The sequence below is a fragment of the Lynx rufus genome, unplaced genomic scaffold (genome assembly GCF_022079265.1).
Source record: "Lynx rufus isolate CCGP_SWC_20201006 ecotype Redwood Valley unplaced genomic scaffold, mLynRuf1.p SCAF_10, whole genome shotgun sequence".
NCBI classification, from domain to species: domain Eukaryota; kingdom Metazoa; phylum Chordata; class Mammalia; order Carnivora; family Felidae; genus Lynx; species Lynx rufus.
The window spans coordinates 85,682,646-85,699,584 of record NW_025814824.1 but is presented as its reverse complement, the minus strand read 5'-3'; the positions used below and the strand labels follow the sequence as shown (position 1 = coordinate 85,699,584).

General features: G+C 47.6%; 1 protein-coding gene across 7 annotated transcripts in view; it reads right to left on the bottom strand.

Moving 5' to 3' along the window:
• The window catches only part of RALGPS1 (Ral GEF with PH domain and SH3 binding motif 1), a 276,710-nt gene extending 260,029 nt beyond the window's left edge, over positions 1-16,681 (bottom strand). For 4 of the 7 annotated variants that reach the window (XM_047069704.1, XM_047069713.1, XM_047069722.1 and 1 more), the window contains exon 1: positions 16,581-16,680. The gene's annotated coding sequence lies outside the window, so the exon portion shown is untranslated. Of the gene's footprint in view, positions 1-16,580 lie in introns of all 7 variants that reach the window. The other 3 variants (XM_047069729.1, XM_047069735.1, XM_047069752.1) reach the window with 2 other exon arrangements.
• Between the last annotated feature and the right edge of the window lie 258 nt (positions 16,682-16,939).

Here is a 16,939-nt window from a genome sequence, read left to right as displayed (position 1 = left end):
TCTCGCAGTCTGTGAGTTCGAGCCCCGCGTCGGGCTCTGTGCTGACAGCTCAGAGCCTGGAGCCTGTTTCAGATTCTGTGTCTCCGTCTCTCTCTGACCCTCCCCCGTTCATGTTCTCTGTCTCAAAAATAAATAAACATTAAACAAAAATTAAAAAAAAAGAAAAAGGAGAATTATAAATAATTTACCAAAAGCTAGCAGAGTACATGGCCCAGGGATGTACTGGGTATGAGATGCATACAAGAAAAAATAAAACAAGAAATGTATACAAGAAGGCAGAAGTTTGGTGCCTGGGTGGCTCAGTTGGTTAAGCAACTGACTTCGGCTCAGGTCATGATCTCACAGTTTGTGAGTTCAAGCCCCACACTGGGCTTCCTGTTGTCAGTGCAGAGCCTGCTTCGGATTCTCTGTCTCCCTCTGTCTCTCTCTCTCTCTCTCTCTCTCTCTCTCTCAAATTAATTAATTAATTAATTAAACATTAAAAAAACTTTAAAAAGAAGGCAAGAGCTATACACAAGCAATGGAGAATCAGCCTTTCTCTTCCTGTCAGGCTGCCCAGCCCCCCACCAATTCCATAACCTTCAGTCTTGTCTAAACACTGGAAACCAGGTGGGAACACTGTAACAACCATGTCATCGCTGGACCTGTCTTTTCAGAGACATAAGGGATAATGACACTGATCGAGAGCTTCCTATTGGCACACACATTATCCCAATTAATCCTGGCAAGCACCTGTTAGGGCACTCACTCCTCCATGTTCTCTGGCACTCCAACATGTCCCGTTGGGCAGGCCAAGAATGCAACCTCTGACCAGCCTTTACCCAGGCCACTTTTCAAGGTTGTGCTTGCAGTGGGCAGCTTTGAGGGATGAGACAATGTCTCCCTCAGGGCTAAAAAAGCAAGCTTGCTTACTGCCTGCTATAAAGCACCTGGTGCCCCCAGCCCTGACACAGAAGCACAGCCTCCATCTGGGCCCATGGCATCACCCCCATGGAATGTGGGGGAAGAGAAATGGACACACACGCTAATGTTTATGCTAGCAATAAAGTCCTTTGCCTCTGACTCAGGCATTACACATACAAAAAGGAAGAAGGAAGGAAGGAAGGAAGGAAGGAAGGAAGGAAGGAAGGAAGGAAGGAAGGAAGGAAGGAAGAGGGAAGACAGGGGAAGTTCTCCCTCCTAACTCACCCCAACCTGAATCCTGTAACCCACCTCTCCTAGATCCCATAACAGAGCTCAGTATACATCTTCCCATCTTTAACTCCAGGTTTTGTTCTTTAACTCAAACTCATCTGGAGTCTCCACTGCTGTTTGGGGTCAAGCTTAGCAATTCCTTCTGGCGTTGAAAGCCAAATGTCCCAACAATGTAATAACCATTCCTTCCCTTGCTATTGTGTAACTCCTGATGGCTCATGAATTAAGGTCCTGTGCATGTTAGCAAAGAAATCATTTCTTTTCCAGGAATCTGTTTTCCTGCTCTTACCCAAGAGCCATATGGAATTAATAAATTACTGCTGTATAATAAGTTGTGAAGGTTCAATCATTTATAGGCCATATATATGAGGCTGATCTCAACTACTCTGAGACTCCACATATTTTACATGGGGCCAATAATGGTGATGCTGGCCCCCAATAACCATCCTCCTCTCCTTCTTTAGTAACAGAAATTCTGGTCTGTAGGTGGACACGTGGCTTCCCTGAATAGAGATTACATTTCCCAACCTCCCTTACTGCTAGGTGTGGCCATATGACCAAGATCAGGCCAATGAGATGCAAGAAATGTCATGCACAAATTCTGGAAAGTGGCCCTCAAAGGCTGGAATGCAGATACAAAAGCTAGAGCTCCAGCAGCCATTTCAGGCCTTGAAGTGACCTCAGACTTGGAAGTCATTCCCAAGATAGCCTCATGATGGAACAACAAGATAGAAGGAACCTGAGTCTCTGACCATATAGGCTCTATACCTACCCTGAGCTGATTATCTCTTGACTTCTCACACATGAGAAGTTTCTATCTTATTTATCTTTGTTATGTCTTTGTTATTTTAGTTTTCTGTCACTTATACTCCAAACTACAAAAATGGCTCCCTCATAAGGATAGAGATAAATGTTGTATGAGAATATGTATCACGAAAGATATCCAATAGGTGTCAATTTTTATATTCCCCCAACTAAGGGTCTAGCACTATTTTTACACATAGCAGACAAACTCAAACATTTGTTGAAATGAACAGGAATCTAGAAGAATGAAGGCCATTTCTGTGCCCTAAAATTTTTTTAATGTTTTTACCAATTTCTTTTTCCAGATAAATATCACTATTTTATCAAGTTTTGTAGACTATCTCATTGGAATTGCCAACATTTGAAGATATGGCATTATCACTATTACTATGTGTAGACTTCCCTGGAAAGAGCCAGAAGTTGATTGCTTGATCAACTGATTGATTTTCATCTTATCCATTCAAGAACATTTTCCCCCCACGCCCTCAAAAAAACATTTAATAAGAGGCTACTCAGTAACAAGCCTCATCATAAAAATGAGACTTTGGCATTAACAACCAAACACTAGGTAAATAATCCGTAATGCCACCTCCCCCAATATCCACCAAAATACTCAGAAAGATAGAAGAGGTGATACAAATCTATACCATCACTAAAGACTAAGGCTAATGTGCTAATTGGTCCTTATCACCTCCAATTATTGATCCAGGATCAACAGCTGAGCCTATTATTGCTGAAGTCCTTTACATCATACGTGTGCTACATTGGTGGGGTTTAGTCCAGTGGAGAAATCAGCAGAGGTATTCACGCAAGGATCATATTATCATCATCAGCATTACTACTGTTGTTTACTGAACGATTACTCTGTGATAGACACTTTGTCAAGCACCTTCTCTGTACTAATATACCACTGAGTTCTTATAAAAATTCTCTAAGATGGGTATTGCTATCACACCCATTTAATGTGAGAAAACTCACCCTAGCAAGTGAGGCCCCAGGAGGTCAGGTGACCTACGCAAGGACACTGTCAATAAAAGTATCTTCACTGGCTGTGGTAGTGAGTCCTTAGGCAAAGGCAGGATTTGAACCCAGTTCAGTCAGCCCCATTTTCGGAACCACTTCTCTGTGTTCCATCCCACAAGAGCTGAACAGCGTTTTATGTTCTGTACTGGTACACGTACTCCCATCCACTCATCTGCTCCCTTCTCTTTGCTAAACATTGAGGTTTTTCAACCAATGAACATTAATCCTTTTTCTTTCTCCTTTTGTGAGAGGCAAATGGCTTCATATCAGGGTGGTGGGCCCTGATATCAAGGACAGCTACTCACCTCCAATTATCCCTGATCCTTTCTCACCACTCTTCAGCTGTGGTTTTCAGCACCAGGGCCAGTGTCAACTAGGTCTCCGCCTCTGCCCTACACTCCCAGGTTTTGGGGTCAGGGTATTACTTAAAGATGCATGTGGCATCACACATCAGATTCTCGTTGGCTCTTCACTGGGTTCTGTAAGCTGATCTCTGTCAGGCATTTAGGCCTACCAGGGGGGTGGACTTCCACTTTTGTCAATTTAGGACACCCTTCATGAGCAGTCTGGGTAAATCTCATGTACACTAACTCTAAGACCCATCTGTAAGTTCTGGAAGTTGTACACCAGGCTCTGACCTGCTGCCCAAGCTCAGGACACACAGGAGACCGCGAATGCACAACCCCAGTCACAGGGCTCCCACATCACTTTAGTCCAGTCTGCACGGTTTTGTCATCTTCCTGGACTTCCTCACACAGCTCTGACAGCTCCCGATCCTGGGATCTAGACACACACCCTTCCCAACTGAGGCTGCAGACCTGTCCTGAACCTCAGAACACTGGATGGGGCCCCGACTTTCCTGCTTCAGGAACCAGAGATTTCAAACCAAAAGAGCAGCAGTAGCAGGCACGGTGCACTGCCTGAGGAGGTCTCAGGGAAGATGAAGGGTCGAGACACTGGCCGCAGCCAAGAGCCTCTCTCGGTCTTTTGCACACAGAAGCAAAAGGAACTAATGTTGGACTGTCTCCAACATTAGTGAAAATAAAAGTGTCAGCAGGAAGCCTGGGGCACCCAGCTTCAAGGGCAGGGCAGAGGCCCTGCAGACAGCGAGCTGGAGGGGATGCCCCAGCCACCAGTCTCCACACCATTATCTTCCTAGGTTACTACTTTCTCACTGACCCTCCTCCAGCTGCTTCTCTGACTCTTCTATGTGCTCCATCCCTCGCACTGGTGCTCCCCAGCACTCCAGCCAGGATCCCGTGCCCACTATGCAGAAACTTCCTGGGTGACCCATCTCTCTCCTATCACTTTGGGCCAGCTATACAAGGATGACCCCAAGTCTCTCTTAGCCAGCAGGGTATTGGAGCCACCTGTGAAGGCTCCACAGCATGCAGATGACCAGTCTCTCTCCCCCAAACACCACTGAGGATCCTGATGCTCCAAAGACTGAGGACCACTGCTCTGGCCCAGATCTTTCTCTGAGCTCCAGGCAAGCAGGCCAGCTGCCAAAACGCTGTCCCACAGGCCTCCCAAACTCAGCTTGGCTGTTGCCAACACTGAATTCACTACTTCCTCCTCCTCAACCCAATACCCCTGTCTTGTTCCTTATCTCTGTAACTGGCCCAGCCCTTAATATCACTAAAGTGAGAAACCCTGAAACTGCCCTCCCATCCACTAAATATGCAAGAAAGGAGGCCTCTTCCTCAGCTTCTCCCAAATCTGCCTCCTCCTCTCCATCCCCATGGCCAAGCTCAGGGGCAAGAGCCCTGCACTCATCTCCCCCACACCATCCTCTGCACCAGGGTCACAACCGGCAGTGTTTTCCTCCTCCCGTAACTCTGGAACGGTACTCCGCTGGCCACAGGACACCATCTGAACTCCCAAGCACTGCCTTCGAGTCCCTCTGAGAACTGACCCTGAACCACACCTCTGACCTCATCTCCTGCCAGCGTCTCCTCCCTGTGTTCATGAGCTTCACCCTCTAGCAATGCCAGGCAGCTCACCACTCCTGACACACAGCATGTTCTTTCCTGCTTCTGTTACTCTGCAGTCTGTGTCCTCTGCCCGTGTCCCTCTTTGCCTGGGAAACTGAAAATCCATCTTTAAGATCCTGTGAGTCTGGTTCCATCCCACAAGCTCCCATTTCTACTGCTTGCCATCCCTGACGCAGCATCACCACTCTCATCTATTTACTCCTGTGTGTCAGGTCCGTGGGCTCCTGAGGGCAAAGCCTGCGGTGCCAAACCCAGGTGCGAGCTCAGGAAATGTGGAATGAAAACCACTAATGAGATCAAAAAGCAAAGAAAGCAACCAATCTTGAAGGCAATAAAAATAAACCCAACTGCTATCTTGGAAACCACGGCAGGTATTGTTTCAGTAATAGACGCTTTCGGTGATAGATGGGAATTATGTAAAACAGGAGTCAGCAAGAGCCTGTCGGGGATGCCTGCACAGGTCAAGAAAACAGCACCGGGACCACCAACCACCAGGGTGTGAACACTACAGAGTTTCCCTCGCAACTCAGTACTCCAGCCACACTGGCTCTCTGTTAACGTCTGGAATTCGCCATGCCCTTGTCCCAACTGGAACCATGACCATGCAGCTGTCACCTGTTCACCTGGTCAACTCCAACTCATCTTTTCTGTGGAAAGTGGCTCTGGCCTTCCCAGCAGGTAGAGCTGCCCTGTTTACAGTCGGCAGGCACCTTCTACTCCTCCCCTGTAGCCATCTTCAGTGCTTCAGTTAATGTTTTCTATGCTTGTTATTGTTTTTGTACTTATTTTTATACTTCTTTAACTTTGCTGCTAGATTATGAGTTAAAAGACAGCAAGGACCAGATTCATCTTTTTTTCTGTACTGTGGCCCCACACTCAGCAGGCCCTGAACAGAAATGGATGGATTATGGATGGATGGATGGATGGATGGACGGACAGACAGATGGACTGACAGGCAGGTAGGTCTAAAAGACAGGCAAGAACAAGGAATAAGGCTGCCTTTCATTGCTGGTACAATAGTTCCACATCATCCAGCTCTCTTTACTCTGACTCAACCCTCACAAAGCAATCTCAGATTTTAAAACTGGGGCTTTTTGAGGTGCCTGGGCGACTCAGTTGGTTGAGCACCCGATTGCGGCTCAAGTCATGATCTCACAGTTCGTGAGTTCAAGCCCTGCGTCAGGCTCTCTGCTGTCAATGCAAAGCCCGCTTCGTATCCTCTGTCCCTCCCTCTCTCTGCCCCTCCCCTGCTCGCTCGCTCGCTCTCTCTCTCAAAAATAAACATTTAAGGGGCGCCTGGGTGGCGCAGTCGGTTAAGCGTCCGACTTCAGCCAGGTCACGATCTCGCGGTCCGTGGGTTCGAGCCCCGCGTCAGGCTCTGGGCTGATGGCTCGGAGCCTGGAGCCTGTTTCCGATTCTGTGTCTCCCTCTCTCTCTGCCCCTCCCCCGTTCATGCTTTGTCTCTCTCTGTCCCAAAAATAAATAAAAAACGTTGAAAAATAAATAAATAAATAAATAAACATTTAATATAAATAAAATAAGAAAGGATAAAAATAAAACTGGGGCTTTCCTACTGAAGAAAGGACACATACACATCAGGGATATTCCTGTTTATTTGGAAAGCAGGTGTCAGAACAAACTGACACACTTGCATTCTGGCTTCATATCCGGTGATTTTTCTATAATTCCAGGCTGCTGTCTCTGTTCCAAAAGGATACTGGCTATATTTATAAAACTAGGTTCCAAGAATCTCTCAGCCTTTAAGAAGCCCCCTAAGATCATGATGAAGCTCCCTAAGATCAATATGCATATTGCCACCAGACCCCAGAGCTGCACACGAAGTAAGTCAGGACTTAGTTCCTCCGACTCAACAAAGGACCTCAATGCAGAGGTTTTCATCAGAGGTAAATGCTTCTTCATGAACATGGTCTATGTGCAACGTTTTATGTCCTGCAGGAAGTCATTACGAAACGCAATGTACAAATGGATGTGCTAAAGTCCATAGGATTTGCTGGGTGGAGAATCAGGACACGGAGTATGAAACCCTGGCAAAGTCCCACCCTCAGCAGTGGGAAGAGTGGACTCCGTGCCCTTTAACTTTCAGGACGGACTGACACCACATCTGATGAGTGCAAAGTTCACAACAGTGCTCATTGCAAAAGAGCCCTGTAGCAGGTATACCCAGAGAGAAAGTAGAGAAATAAGGTAACTAGAGCAACCTGGCAGGTTTGAAAACAGCAAGAGAATGCTGTCTATCAATCATCAAAATCTTATCTAAAAGATTCTAATCTTCTAATCTTATCAAAAAGCTTCCCAACAAGAACAAATTCTAATCTTAGTTGTCAACCCATCAGCACATGCATTAGTAATTACTGTACTTTACAAGGAAGATCAGGGTTTCCTAGTCCCTAGAATGAAAACAGACCTTAAAACCCTCACTGCAAATTGCACTCCTTAAGTTCCATTATCAGGAAATTAAAATAACTAAAACTAAGAGAAACTATCACAAGTACCTTTTTCAATGAACACGTTTCCTTATCTCACCTATGACTCTTCCAATGTCAGAAACCACACCTTGAGGCAGCACAGGGTGCAAGAAAAGACAATGGAGGAGCCCTCAGTTTCTCCCACAGCTACATCTTGGGCAACTTGCTTGGCCTCTCTGAGCTTCCATTTTCTCCCATGCACCTCAAAGATTGCCTTGTAAAAACCAAGATGACCCTGAAAAAACAGGTGTCAAGAGACTTTGTAAAGTGTTGAGATACTTCATAATGAAGGGACCTCAGATCCAACGTTCTCATTTCATAGATTCAAATCAGTTACTGGACACTCACCGTTGACTTCATTTATTCATTCGACAAACACTTATGGGGTACCTGCTATGTGCCAGATGCTATGACAGGCCCTAAAGACCCAATGGTGAGCAAAACAGCCCTAGTCCAGGATCTGACAGCACTACGGGAGACAGACATCACCAACCACTGCACGACAAAGCATATTGTTACACCCAGCAGGCCATGCTTGAGATCTGGTCTTTTTTCTAAGGGAGGTCAGAAGCCACTGAAGGGTTTTAAGCAGAGAACCACACACAACTCATTCTGGCTGCCTTGTACTAGCCCTGGGCTGGGCCCAGGATATGGCAAGAACAAATGCAGGCTCTTACTCTACAAAATCGGCCGGCAGGGAGGGGGGCGGGGGTGGTGTTCACCAGGAAGTCCTCATTAGTCACAGAGTGTTATGACACACTACGGGAGGGTGTTGTGGGAGCCTGTGGGGGGAACAGTCTAGAAATGCTAGTGGGCCGAAAGTGTTGGAGATATGGTGCCCAGAGGAAAAACAAATCAAAACACGGCTACAGAAAGGACACGCAATAAAAAATACCTCAAAATGGTCAAAGTCACCAATTCCACGTAATAAACTTCAGTGCCACAAAAAGAGACACAGCATATTCTCCTGAATTTATTAACTTGTTTTCCATAAATATTTAATTACTGAGAAATGTATCAAAAGCACAGATTTCTCTTGACCTAATTATCAAGCTTATACAAGAGTGGGTGAGAATTATTATAGCCAATAAACATGAATTTAATTATACTCATCAGTCTTTCTTTCATCTTTACGAAGAGAAGATGATTTTCAAAGACTGTTGAGGCCAAATATTTAAATTTCTTGATTAGTCAAGTAATTGTCTTCACCTTAAAATAAAACCTTATAATAAAAATATTTAAATCTTCATCTCATTTTTTAAAATTTTTTTGCTTAATGTTTGTTTATTGTCGAAGGAGAGAGAGACAGAGCATGAGTGAGATAGGGGCAGAGAGTGGGGGAGACACAGAATCCAAAGCAGGTTCCAGGCTCTAAGCTGTCAGCACAGAGTCCAATGCCGGGCTTGAACTCACGAGCCATGAGATCATGACCTAAGCCGAAGGCTGACGCTTAACCCACTGGGCCACCCAGGAGCCCCTAAAAATATTTAAATCTTAAAGAGGAAAAATATAATGTTGCATCCATTCATATTAAAGACCCTCCATTTAACGTGGAGTCACAGAACAAGGAGACAGAAACAACTTGGGAAACGAGCCTTCATTTCCTGGACCAGCCTGAGACAAGGCCCCCCCTCACAGTGACTCCATCCTCTCCCTTACCAACAGCCAACTGCTTTTGTGGGTGTGCACACTTGCATCCAGTCCCAACACAAGCTGAGTTCCTCCTGCCACCCTGGATGACCCTACTAGCCCCTCCCACCGAGGACATCTGAGTTTTAACATATTCCTTGTGCGATAACTCAAGTAACTTCCATAGGCAGTAAATTAACATCCCCTAAAAAAGCATTCTGCAAGCACGCTAACAATGGATGAAGAGAACATTATTCCAGCTCACATCTACTGGGTGCTCATGATGTGTGAACTCTATGCTGAGCCCCATTCCACATGATCACCTTGAAGCCTTTTAGGAACCATATGGAGGTAAGTACCATTGTGAAAAGTACGGGAGATGATTCATTTTCAGAAACATCAAATAAAAGCTGTACTACTTAACAGCAGGATTACATTACAACCTACTGGACATATGTATGAACCCCGCCCCACCTAGCCCACAGTGGAGTCCCAAACCCTTAGATACTTCATTTCCTGGTTCTTCTTCCCCTCTCTGTTTCGCGAACTTACTTTCACGGGCTTTGCAATAAGGATGCGCCAAAGAACAAAGGAGGGACTGAGAGTCTCTGCATCCCTCAGGAAATGTACATTTGTTCCAATTAGACTACTTTTTGCTTACACGGGCATAGGCGATGTCTGGGTAAGGCTGTAACCTCTGTAGTATTCAGCCAATGAGGAATCAGGGGAGGAACTTGCATACTAGGAGATAAATTTCTGCTGTAACTGCCCCAAGTGTGCCGGTCTGTCAGACACCCGCTCTGACAAGAACGTTCATTGAAACCTTGCTTCACTGCATCCCTCCTTTGATTGGGTCAAGTGGGCTTATTTCCCACATCATCACACTTCCTATATCAATGAGGAAACAGAGGAGTGGTCACTTGACCAAAGCCACCAGGGTTTTGAGTGGTGGAGTTAGGACCCATACCCACATTGGCCTGACTCTAGAGTCTGCACTTTAAGCTCTGATGTCAGGAGATAAATCTCCTACAGAGAACATAATGGAGTCAAAAGCTCTGCAGAAAAACTGTGGGACAATTTGTCATTCTGGGTCTTCATTGCCTCTGCTCTCCTCCATAAGTGCATGTGAAACAAGCCTGGCTTATGCCTCCCCTTAGGGAAAAGATGTGGAATTGATCAGTGCAGGTGATCCAATGAAGAAAAGGTGCTCACGACAGTGCTGGGCTGGAAACTACCTTTGAGAAGGGCTTGTGTAAAAAAAAAAAAAAAAAGGGAGAGGAAACACTTGTGGACAAACCCATAACTCGGGGTTAACGGGGCCCATGAGGAGTATCCCTAGAACTCCTCGAGTTCTTTGTGACTTCAGAGCTGGTTTCTCAGACACCATGGCCATCATCTTTACCACTGGCACCATTACCACTATACTAGAAACCAGAGAAAACAACTGAAGAGGTGCTCCTCAGTGCTCCAAAAGAACCACGAATAACATGTGAGCAGTCTGTAGGAACAGCTTTCTATCAGGCACCAGGCTAAACGTGCCACTGCATTATTTCACTGAATCTTCAACAAGAGTCCTAAGTTAGGTAACACTGCTATCCCCATTTAACAAATCAGTAAACAAGACACAAACAGGAAGACATTTGCCCAAGGCCTTATGTGTGGAAGAGTCAGAATTTGAACCCAGGTCTGCCTGGCTCCAGAGCATGAATCTGCTTGGCCCCTTGACTTGAGGTCTTCTGTCACAGTCAGTTGCCTTCTGATCACCTTCTGTTTGCATGTGGCTCCTCCCCCCCCAACCATGAGCTCCTCAAAGGCAGGGACAGGACTCCTTCATCTCCACACATTCCCAGCATTCAGCAAAGGGTTTAGCCCAAAGCAGGAACCCAGCAAGGCTGGTGAGTGAATCCCCGCATAAAGGAAGTAAGGTCACCTCTCTTTTTAAGAAAATGGCCCTAAAAATGCCCCCAGGATGCCCCTCACAGATGCCAACCTGACCAACCGTCCACTTCCTCTGGTCAAAATCTATGCACCACTACTCTGCTCCCTTGAGCCTGCTCCTCCACAACCTCACCACAAGAGAAAGATGAGCAGCCATGCTCTGAGGAAAGTCAAGGTGGGCTTAACAAATATGAGCAGTTCATGTTTAGAGCTGTCCTCTTTTCTGCTTCCCTATCTTGTCCCGGAGCATCGGGAGCAAATAGTTCTTTCCTCTCCCATCTCTAAGACTCTTTGGACAAGTGCCACCAGCCACACCCAAAGCCTACAGCTAGTATATGGCACAACACATGCCTGTCAGAGTCAGCACTCAAGTAGTTGGAAAGTGAAGGAACAGAGCCCAGAAACCGGGATTCACCAGAGAAATAATGACTTATCAATAAGAGCTTGCCAACATTCAGTTGGTCCAGAGGTACGTCCCAATGCCCACCAAGAGCCTACCCTGAAGACTCAGCAGCAAAGACAGCAGGAGGGTTTTCCTGTGCAGGGAGGAGCCACAGACATAAACCGATGCACGCTATAACACAGTGCGTGTTCTGATCAAGGCAGACACACAATGAAAGTCAAGGGAGTACAAACAGGAGCGGTCACTTGTGCCTAGAACAGAGTAGGTTTCACAAAGGTAGGGATATTTAACCTGGGAAGCCATTCCCAAATCACCCAGGGAGAAGTCACTATTTCCTAACTCCATGACCCCTCTACTGCTTGCCACCCCAACGTTGGGCCCACCACAACTGTTGGGTAATCAGTGACTTAGGTGTCTGTCTCCCTGCACAGTATGTGAGCATCCCAAGGGCAAGGACTTTGGGCACTGTCCACGGCTCAGTCTCAACTGCCCAGGAAATATCTGCCAACAAAAAACAAAAGAGGCTGCTTCAGGTTATTAATAACATGGCAGCTACCCCTTCTTGAGCATCTACTAAGACCTGCTATCGCTGCAAGTACTTTGTATGCATGATCTCATTTCCTCCGCACAAAAACCTCAAAAGGCAGATTTTATTATCATCATCCATTTACAGATAGGAAGACTGAAATGCAGAAAGATTAGGTAAATTGTCCCAAGTCATACAGCCAGTGAGTGACAGCTCAACTTTGAATCAAGGGCTGAATGGAAAGTCAGTTTTCATTCACTAACAAACAGATCCCTTTTCCTTTCTCTTTCTGCCGTCCACCTTGCATCCAGATATACGGCTGCCTGTAGTCTATTGTTCAATGGGACCAAAGCCATTTGTTTCCTAGAAAAGAACAAGGGATGTCTCTTGTTATTCTTCTAAACAATGACTGCTAACCATTACTGAGTAAACATCATGGGGAGGGCGGGGAGACATGGATAAAATTGTGCTTACAACATCAGTTGAAAACATTTATTAAGAAGGAACTGTGTGTACCAACTGGAACACAGTCCAATGTTGGAACAATTTCCAAAACAGATCAAGTGAATAAATGAAGGAGAAAGAGGATGTACAGACACCATTCTTTCTGTAAGAGAAAGGATATATAATAAACAAGAAAATGGTAATGGTGGTTGCCTCTAGGGAGAAGGACTGGCAGCCGGAGGCAAGAAAGACCCTTTATAATTTGTTCCCCTTTGAATGACTTGCCTTTTTTTTAAAGTTTATTCATTTATTTTGAGAGCAAGAGAGATGGGGGGGCAGTTGAGAGTGAGTGAGAAAGTGAGGGGGAGAGGGAGAGAAAGAGAGAGAGATAGAGGGAGAGAGAGAGTGTCACAAGCAGACTCCACCCTGTCAGTGCAAAGCCTGATGTGGGTCTTGAGCTCACGAATTCCGTGAGATCATGACCTGAGCTGAAACCAAGAGTTGAACGCTTTTTTTTTTTAATGTTTATTTATTTTTGAGACAGAGAGAGAGAGAGACAGAGCATGAACGGGGGAGGGTCAGAGAGAGAAGGGGACACAGAATCCGCAGCAGGCTCCAGGCTCTGAGCTGTCACCACAGAGCCCGACGCGGGGCTCAAACTTACAGACCATGAGATCATGACCTGAGCTGAAGTCGGACACATAACCGACGGAGCCACCCAGGCGCCCCCCAAGAGTTGAACACTTAACAGACTGAATCACCCAGGCGCCCCATGAACTACCTGCCTTTAAAAAGAGAAGCCATGCGTGATATTTTTTTTTTTTACTTCTTAAAAAAATAAGATTAAAAACACCATTTAAAAAAACCACTTTTTGCCAGGCTTCTTCCAAATGCTCGCGTACATATAACTGCAACTGTGAAGAAGTATGTATGCTTATGAACAAAAGCTGGGTGGACTTCATTTATGGTAAAACAGAACTGTGAAACAGCTTTGGTCTTTCATGCTGAGGTTCGCCAATTTCACTAATGTTGCAATAGGTTTTTGCAAATAAATCAATAGCATTTTGAAGACAGAGATACAACATACATATAAGCAGCAGGGACAACGTGCCACACCTTCTTCTTAAATCCCTTCATCTGTTCCTTCAACAAGTATTTAATAAGCACCTACTACGCACTAGGCAAAGTATTAGGCAGATTTTTTTTTTTTTTAAAAGGCAGGTCATGGAACCCATGGGGGAGGGGAAGGAAAAAAAAAAAAAAAAAAAAAAAAGGACGTTAGAGTGGGAGAGAGCCAAAGCATAAGAGACTGTTAAAAACTGAGAACAAACTGAGGGTTGATGGGGGGTGGGAGGGAGGGGCGGGTGGGTGATGGGTATTGAGGAGGGCACCTTTTGGGATGAGCACTGGGTGTTGTATGGAAACCAATTTGTCAATAAACTTCATATAAAAAAAAAAAATAAAAAAAAAAAAAATAAAAGGCAGGTCATTAGTTTCTTCCCCCCTGCCTTTCAGGAAAATATGACAGCATGCTGATGAGAATGCCGGAGCAAGCACAACGCTTGATGTTCTCAGTCTCACACCATCCTCACTCAGCCTAGAAAATGGAGGTCTGGCAAAGAGATTTGTTCAAGGTTATACAAGAAGTGAAGGCCTCAGAATTACCAGTCCTGCTCTCTTTACATGCCTCATGCTATTCTGTTGTGTTGAAAGATGAGTAGGCAGGGAGGGGAGAAATGGACCCTAACGTTGAATGCCTAATATATCAGGTGCTTTCACATACCTTGTCTCATTTATTCTTCATAACAACCTCTCAATGTGGACATGATTATCCTTGTTTCACAAATAAGGCAAACAAAGCTCTGAGAAGTTGAGAAACTGGTGCACAAGACTTCCAACCTGACCCACCTGACTTCCAAGCCAGAGCTTTCACCGTCCATACTGAAGAGGAAAATCAATTTAAAAAGGTAGACTGGGGCCATATCGCAAAGAGCTTCGGGTTCAATATTTTCTATTGATGAAGTTTCTCTCAACCAACCAACAATTGGTATTGTCACTCCAATAACAAGCAAAGAGACGATCCCCTCATTATGCAACGCATGTTCTAACTTTTGTGTGCCACCAAGTTTGGGCTTTCCTTTTAACCCACAGAGCATGATGGTTATCCAGAGGGCAGCAATCTCTGAGAACCATTTACACAGTTTCTGCCAGGCCAGAAAGGGAAAACTCACACATGCAAACTGCTAGACCCTCTGGGTGTCCGCCACACAAGCCCAGGCCCCAGTAAGGACCCATCCCTGAGACGCCATTCCCATGATGCCACTGGGCCACCACCACCCAGCTGAGAGGTAGCGAAATAGGCCAGCGCCACAGTGGTTGGCCTCCAAAAGTTCCATTCCTCCTAAAGTAAAGAAAAATGCAGGCCAGTGCAGGAGAAGCCTCTTTCTCCTGCAATGCAGGTAGGAGAAATGACAGTGTGTTCAAACTGCTAGTGAGTAGAGGTATTGTGCACCAAAAAGTCACACACATGGGTTCCCTGCTATCTTCTGGATAGGAGGGAGCCCTCTCATCTTGACTTCTTCTCTCTGCCCCTGTAAGGAAGCTAATGAAATTCTCACATTCCTTTCTTTTTAGTGTCTTCCTTCTGGAACGTGGTAAAATCAGAGTTCCTACTTGGATGGGGAGGAAGAATTCCATAAGGCTCAAGCCTAAGCCTCATGATCCAGCTCAGAGTCCTCGCTGGGGTTGGGGTCTAAAGGTCAGCAAACAATTAAATGTTCCTCGGTTTCCACCTGCCATCGCTCCCTGCCACAGCTCCCTCAGTGGCCTTGATCCAAGACAGGACTGAGTCTTTTGGGCACTCTCTGCCATAAACCTCATCCCAAACTCAAACAAGAAAATGGTCTATTAGAAATACCCTTCTCTTTAAACCCCCAGTCCGTGAATCCAACCTCCCTATCGGCAAGAGGAAGGAGACTCATAACTTTAGCCCATAATTTGCTCAATAAGCATTTTTCCATCCTAACCTCACAAGTCCCCTGGGAGGCACACAAGGCAGGTTGCGCGCTGCTATAGATGCTCGTTTTGCAGAGGAAGACACAAAGCTCAGAGAGGTGAAAGACTCTCCGGGGGTTACACAGAGGCAAACGCTTCTGAACCCTCATTCCTGTTCTCCCCCCTCACCAGGCTGCCATGTCAGTCTTTTGGAGACTGCCATTGGGAAGATCTGCAGCAGCATCTGGTACCAGGACCCTTCAAGCTTCACACTAACTACTCTTCCAGCAAGCAACATTTCTCAAACACATTTCTGATCATCGAATGAATGCCAACCGCCGACCCCAATCGAGGCAGGCCCCCCTGCAACAGCACAGGGAAAGCCCCTGAGATCGTGATAAACGACGCGCCCCACTTACCGCACAGCGTGTCATAGCCTAATAAACGGGGCGAGCTAAGATCCAAGTCAGCCTCAAGAGAAGCACAGGCAGGCCCGGCCAACCCCTCTGGCCCAGCGGCAACCCTCGAAGCCTCCAGAATATTCAGAAAGCCCAAAGCTCGCGCGCCCACCCAAACCCCACTACAACGGAGAGAGGTGCATTCCCTGCTCCGGAGACCACTCACCCTCCGCCAGCTCGTCACCTGAGGCACCGCTTCCGGACCTGCAACCGCTCGGTGCCCCGCCCCCCGCCCCTGCAGGTCTCCCTGGCCCCGCCCTTTGCACCTGTGGTTTTTTTCAGGCCCGGGCTCTCCAGCAGCTCAGACCTCACCTCGCAAGCCCCCTCCCACTGCCTATTCTGTGGTCCCACCTTGCCCCGCCCCCACACCTGCAGCCCCCTCTTCCCCGCCCAACTGCCTCCACCAGCCCCGCCCCCAACACCTGCGGCCTGTCCCCACCTCCACCCCGACACCCACTGCCCTTCACACCAACCCCTCGCAGGACGAGCGCGCCTAAGGCCCCCGGCCCGGCCCCCCGCGCCCCTGAACCCTCCCAACACCACCCCTGCCCCCCGGCCCCGCCTCCCTCCCCGAGGCCCCTCCCCGGCCCAGCGGCCCCTCTGGGTCCCGCCCCCCGCACCTGCAGCTCCCTGCGGCCCGGCCCTCAGGGCCCCGCCCCGCCCCGCCCCACGGGCCGCTCCTCTCACCGCCCGCTCTCGCCGCCGCCGCTGCAGTCCCGGCCGGTCACCTTGACGCGGGCCGCAGTGGCTGCCGCCGCCTCCTCATGGCCCTGGGAGCGGCCCAGGCGGCAGCGGCGCCTTCGCTCGCAGGCCGGGGCCGGGCCGAGCCAGGCCGGGGCCGGGCCGGGCGCAGCTGGAGCGCGGGCCGACGCGGGAGCGGAGCCGGTGCCCAGCCGCAGTAGGAACCGTCCGCTCCTGGGCCTGAGCGGCGGGCCGTCCAACCAATCGGCGCGCGGCGCCAGACCAGCCCACCCAACCAGTTCGAGGCAGAGGCGGGGACACGCAAATCGGCCGGCTGGGAGCGCCAGTGCGCAGCCGCTGCAGCT